This window comes from Aythya fuligula, chromosome 18, assembly GCF_009819795.1.
Source record: "Aythya fuligula isolate bAytFul2 chromosome 18, bAytFul2.pri, whole genome shotgun sequence".
NCBI lineage: Eukaryota > Metazoa > Chordata > Aves > Anseriformes > Anatidae > Aythya > Aythya fuligula.
In genome coordinates this window covers 4106308-4112518 of record NC_045576.1, presented here as the reverse complement: position 1 = coordinate 4112518, position 6211 = coordinate 4106308, and positions in this window count along the sequence as shown.

Genomic DNA, 6211 nt, shown 5'->3' with positions numbered 1-6211 from the left:
TTTAAAAGTATTATCGGGGTGCTTTGGGCCTCTCATTTTTAACACAGCATCACGGTGGCTGCTGGTTGACTCCGCAACGACGGTGACTGAGCATCGAATGAAATGAAAGCAAGGAACCGGATTCCTTTCGCTGCAAGAAATATGAAGCTTGAGTAAATATGAGCAAATGGATTAGTCCCCAGGAAAAAAAGGAGGATGTGCTCGTTCCATGAAAAATCACAGCAAACAGGAAACGGGAAGGGGGGCAACCGAGGGTGGCACAGGCAGCGTCACTCTGCTATTGCCCGGTTTCTGAGCGCTCAGCTTTGCAATCTCACCATTAATCTCACCCTTTTGGAGATGCCATTTCCCAGATTAAAACAAATAAATCTGCAGATTAAGGGTTTTCCTTTCGCTTGCTTTGTTTTGAACCACAACAAACATTCGCTGCAACACCACAGCTGGGGCTCTGATGCTTCAGACGTGGCAGCAGCCGATGGCAGGGGGCAGATCAGGCCCGGTGGGGCTGGGGGAGCCCCGGGAGCAGCAGCAGCACAGGTTTATGCTGTTGCATGTAGATGAAAGCTGGGTTTGGTTCCTGAGGCTGGAGGGCAGCAAGATGTGTCTGCTCACAGCCCCTGGCTCTCTGCTCCCGTCCACCAGCTGTGCCCAGCTCCTGGCAGCCTCTGCAGTTCTCCTCCCTTTGTGCTGCAGTAAGCCGTGCTGCCAGGCACTGGAGGTAAAACGTGCAATTGTTTTATCTGACCGGCCTCCTTCTGCACCCGAGGTGGAGGATGCTCACGCTGGCTCCTGGAAGGAGTCTCTGGAGTCACCGACAGCCACCCTTACAGCTCCCACCGGGTTATTGCTCTCCCTGCTGGGGCTACCAGTCCAAGTGCCAATTGCTGGTAACTACAAGTGATTTGGGGGTTAATTCTCTCGTACAGAACATTTCTTCTCCCTGTCCTGCTACCACAGTGCACCCAGAGGCAGCTCTGGGGCCTTCTCCAGATCCACTGAGCAGTTACATCCAACATCCTACTGCTGAAACACAGGCACTCCCTCTCTGAATTCTGTACACACACATACATACACTGATAAAAGAAAATCAGACGTTTTTTTTTATTGCAATACTATCCTGTTCACTGTATTGGCAATATCCTTTAGACTATCTGGCAATCTAAGGAATGCTTAATAGCATTATTAGCGTGCACATAATTTATTACACTAAAGTAGGCTTAATATAATTATCTAGGTAATTAAAAGCACAGGATGAAACCCTCCCGGGTGCTCTTCCTCAGCCTTTTCCCTAGGACAGCCTTCACCGTGCGTGTCCTTTGCTGTGCAATGGATGCCCCCTGCCATAAACACGCACATAAAGGGAAATCTCTGTGCTGGGCACCAGACACACTTTTGTCTCTGCGATGTACAGGCAGCAAGAGATAAGAGAGCTGCCACAACACAAGAAGTAAAGGATCCAGGACAAAATTTCAGCATGCAACAATGGCAACATCCACCCAGAGAAAGCGGGACCCTCCACTCTGGCTTCTCATCCAGCAGCCCAAGGCTGAAAACACCCCGAGGTTACGTTTGAAAGATTCCCTGGGATTTCTCCTTTTCTCCCAGTTTGTGTTGGCCAGCACTGTGTAAGACAGCGATGCGTGGGTGAGGCGCTGTAAGGAGCCAGCCAGCACAAACCAGGAGCGAAGAGGGACGGTCACCTTTGGTCACGTTACACCAGGACTGCAACGGGCCGCGTGGCGACGAGGGGTTGGAAGCAGCAGCGACCACCTCTTAGCACTGCTCTGACAGGCAGGCCCATGGCTTTGTTTGCTTCCTAACACCGGCTCACACAAACATGGCAGAGGACAGACAGACAGACGCCTTTCTACGTGAAAAGGCAAAACCTTTTCTTGTGAGATCCTGATGCTTGGCTGTTTACTGGCAACCGAAGGCACGAGCCCAGCCCCAGCCAAAGACTGGCTTCAAATAAACAAAGGCTGAAATGTTGGAGCCGCCAGTGTCCATGGCGCTCGCCTGGAACAAAAGGAAGGAAGCTGAATATAAACGCTGAGAGGAACAGAGGTGCACGACAAGGCTAAGAGGTGGGAAACTGTGCTGCAAAATTGATGCCTAAACACCAGAGGCTGGTGTAAACACTCACCAAAAGGAGAGGAGACTCCGGTGGCTCTTGCTTCTCAACAGCAATGTGTTTATTTTACTGTTAGAGAGAGCCCTGCTGAAAAACAGCTCTCTCTGAAGGTCTGAAGGTCAGAGCCCTGTGCTCTCCTGGATTCACTTCTTTGTGGGACTGAGCAGCCCATGCTCCTTTGGGAGCTGCCTGGGCACACTGTAAAGGCCCTCTATTCGAGGGGGCTTTGCAGAAAACTACCTGTGTGTGTGTGTGTGTGTCTGTGTGTGTTGTTTTTTTCCCTCTCCCCTGCACCGAGCTGGAAAGGAGCTCGTGCAGGTGGCGGCTGGCTGGGCGCCTGCTGAAGCCTTCACCTCTGCGCTGCTCGCATCAACTGGATCCTCGGCAAAGCCCTGGCATAGCCCAAAGCCTCGGTAAGAACTTTTTTTTTTTTTTTTTAAAGCCTCAGTAAATAACTCTCTTAAAACAGACAGCGCAGCAGCAGTCCAACTAAAACATAGCTTCAGGTGCTCGCATTTCAGTTCGAGGTGGGGCTGGCAAGGGCTGCCCCTCCCCACCTGCTCCTTCAGTCAGCACCAAGCCAGACGCAAACCAAAGCAAATCCTTCACAAAAAGCCCTCCCCACAACAGCATCAAAGGAGGATGGGTCTTTAAATCACAATAAGCAAAGAGGAAAGAAAATCAACACCTCAGGGCACGGAGGTGGGAGAAAAAGGCTTCAGAAGGGAGGGTGAAAGCAGAGCCAAGCCTGCCAAGAAGGACTTGGCCACGGAGCTCTCCTCCCTCCTCAGAGCAGCCCGGGACGGCGGGCAGACACCAGCGTGGAGTTTCAGCTAAGAAACCCACTCAGGTTGGGAAATACGTGTGCTTAAAGGCGGTAAGCAGAAGACCTGTGGTTTTCTAGGAGCGTTAGCCTTTAGTTCTCAGCGGAGTAATGAGAGTGGGACCGGTTTTAGTCTCCTGGGTACGATTAGTCTCCCCTGGGGAGAAGCAGCAAGACTTTCAGTAGCTGGAAGCGCAGCCTGAGCAATAATTATTGAAGCAGCATAAAGAACCTTTTAGCCATTTACATTGTAAGTTTGCTTTAGTGGAGCACAGACATGGCTCAAAGCTATTTAAAACACTTGCATTTAAACACCCCAGCACTCTTCAGCCCTCTGGAGATCAGCAGCAGTGACACAGCCACTTTGGTGTTTGGTGTGAGCACAAACAGATTTATAACAAGCAAGTTAGTTGAAGCTCCTGTTTTAGGACTTACGACAGTGGCTGTCAGAGGCCAGGAAAGAGGAGGGTTTTTGTCAGGACATTACTTCTGCAAACCTGAAGCTCCCTCCACCTTTTTCATGGACTGGCTGACCACAGCTGAGCGCAAGCTACCAACCTGTATGTCCTACCCTCAGAAATAGCAGAGGCTTTTTTTTTCCTAGAACTGTATTTTCCAAGCTGTGTCTGTATATTACTTCCGATAGTAGCATGCAGGATAAACAAGAGCAAGGAGCTATTGTACGAGCTGGAAGGTTGTTACACAATGGTTGGCATTTCTACCTCAGCTTTTTGGAAAGGAGAGAGGAGGGAGGAAAAAAAAAAAAAAAAAAAAAGCCATTCATGCTTCAAGTTAGCTTTCTCTACTGCAGATAACAGACACTCAGTCATGAGATGGAGCTGGCAGATGCCCCGTACTGCCAGGTCTCTTGCAGAGCCGGGTACTTGAGGAGTTTGAAAACTGTTGCTCCAGGTGCCTCTCTGCCACCTCTGTGCAGCTTGCCTCAGCACTACCCAGGAGCCAGGTTTAGGAAGTCTCTCCCTTAACCTCTTCGGGAATATCAAGCCCTACTGATGAGCAGTTGTAGGGCATTGTCAGCCCCTGCCTGCCTCGGCAAGGTGGGAGTGAAACGAGCAGCTCTGACCACAAAGCACGCAAAGAAAGCCAGAAGTCTGGAACAACAGAGCAAGAAGGAAGAGGGTGCATGGAAAGAGGAAGGGTGGGGTGCCAGGATGTCAGATATGAATAAGATACTTGCACTTAAACAATGTTTGGTAGCTTCTGTAGTTAAATGATTCATCCCCCCAAACACTTCAGCATTTGCCTTGTGTCAGGTGCCAAGAAAGAGGCTGGAGCCCAGCTTCAAATTCACAGCAGCTGGCAACGCTTTTCTCTCAAGTCCTTCTTCTCCTGCAAACTTATTCCCTGGGTGCATGTGGAGCTGCATGCTGGTACCTGGTAGCGGCTTTCAGAAAGAAATTCGCACACTTTCCCCAGCTACTTTTCGTGATACAATACAGCATGCAGAGATACAAGTGCTGACATGTTTAACTAGGTGAATAATATTTCCCTGTAATCAAGCTAAGTCATCTAGCACAGTTACTTCAGGTTAGGATCAAGAATGACTTTTACTGCATTATCAGTCACATTCCATTGTTTACTTGCAAGGAATACAGTTTTTCCAAGTTACTAATGAAATTGAGAAAGCAAGCAAGGAAAAAAATCAGGAACAAGTTTCACATCACAGCAGTGTAAGCAGTCTAAAAAAGATTGCATCTGCAGGGTTTTTTGCTTTTTTTTTTTTTTTTTTTTTTTGTCTGTCAGGAAACAGCAACCACTTCTGATCCAACATTACAAGGACCTGTAAGGCATTAGGCAAAGGATAACCAGTTGTTATAGAAAAAGTCTTTTCCATTAAAGCTTACATTCATGTTTGGGCTTAATCTGCAAGGTCAGGTACCTCAATGTAGTCTGACTCTCCAACTTTGCGTTTACCACCAGATAGTTATTAAACAGAGAATGGATGCACAAGAGTGGCCGGTACCTCTGGTACTAGGCTGCACTTCGGGTATGGGAACATGGGAACACACCCCAGCAAGGTATTTAATCTCACCCAGCTTCAGACAGACTTGCTCATGGTATACAAGGACATTCATTAGAGGAGTGTTTGTTGTTGTAGAAGCCCAGACACACCTCCCACTCCTATTCATAGGATTAAACTAATTGCAGTGATCATTCTGCTGCCCAGTTTGCCATTAATCTATAGGCTAAAAAAACTGCAGCAGCTGGGGCCCTTTTTTTTTTTTTTTTTTACTGCTGTATCTTCATCCACATACCGATCAGCAGAACTTTAAAATGTTTAAACCATACAGGCTTTAAATAGGCTGGAATTGTACAAGACATTCTAGACAGAAGACTTTACAGGGCTGCAAAGCTATCTAACAGCTTGGATTTCCCACCAAAAATAAATCCTTGGCCTTTAAAAGAAACACCCCAAAACTGTGAACTCTCCTCAAGACAAAGGAAGAAACACCTTCAACACTTGAGGTGGAAATTGCCAGCTTCTGTAGAGTACTCTAAGTCCCAAAAGAGAAGACTCTTATTTATCTTCCTGAAGTCTCCGTAGATGCAAGATTTAAATCAGAAGTGACATAAGGTATATAAAAACCTGAAAAAGCAACATCAAATTCTAAGAACCTCACACTTTTACTGATCTAGCAATCGTATCTTCTATCACTGCTTATGCATTAGGAAAAACAAAAACAAAACAACTAGGCTTTAAGTAGGAGTTTTACTTAAAAAAAAAAAAAACAACAACAACAAAAAAAAACAGTAAAACTATCAAATCTGAAAAATCACAGTGTAAGAGTTAAAGACTATTTAAATAACATGGAGAGACCACTGCAAAGGAAAGAAATCTGCAGCAGCAGCTTTTTCTCTGAAGAAGCAGAACCATTCAAATTATCTATCCCACTTACCTCAGAACAGCAAGCAAAATGCTTCATTTGCTGCTGAGCTCCTCTTTAGGAGGCTGGCCTCTGTAGATGGAAGTTTTACAGAAAAGCACAGCTGCTAGTACTTGAAGGTAAGTTCAACTTTAAGGTACTGGAGCAGATGTGAAAAAATACCATTAAGAACAGCTGAGTTACCAGCTATTTCAGGACATCCTCTATAACAAAAGTATCTCCAATCAAAATAATTTTAATGCCCCATTTTTTTCCTTCAGTGTTTGATATTTCAAAAACGAACGAACAGTAATGTGACTCTACTCCATCTCTCATGGAACCATGACATACTTGCCTAATGCTATCTGTAAC